Below are 250 nucleotides of genomic sequence, written 5' to 3' on the forward strand. Positions count from 1 at the left end.
ACTTACCAGCCACCAAATCGACGAACCAAGTGGCCCGTACGCTCATCGACCACCAAAATAGCATGCAGATCAACAAAACGACGAAATACGCGTAACAACGGAATAAGTCAAAACCCAAAAAACCAATAAAAGCCGCTGGCGGTCGAGTCACATCAAAACAACTCGACCGAACCAGTGGTTCGGCCCAAAGCCAGATCACCAGAAGGTGACTCGGCGGCCGAGCCACCGGGTGGCAGTTCGGCCAAAATCA

This window comes from Asparagus officinalis, chromosome 7, assembly GCF_001876935.1.
Source record: "Asparagus officinalis chromosome 7, Aspof.V1, whole genome shotgun sequence".
Lineage (NCBI taxonomy): Eukaryota > Viridiplantae > Streptophyta > Magnoliopsida > Asparagales > Asparagaceae > Asparagus > Asparagus officinalis.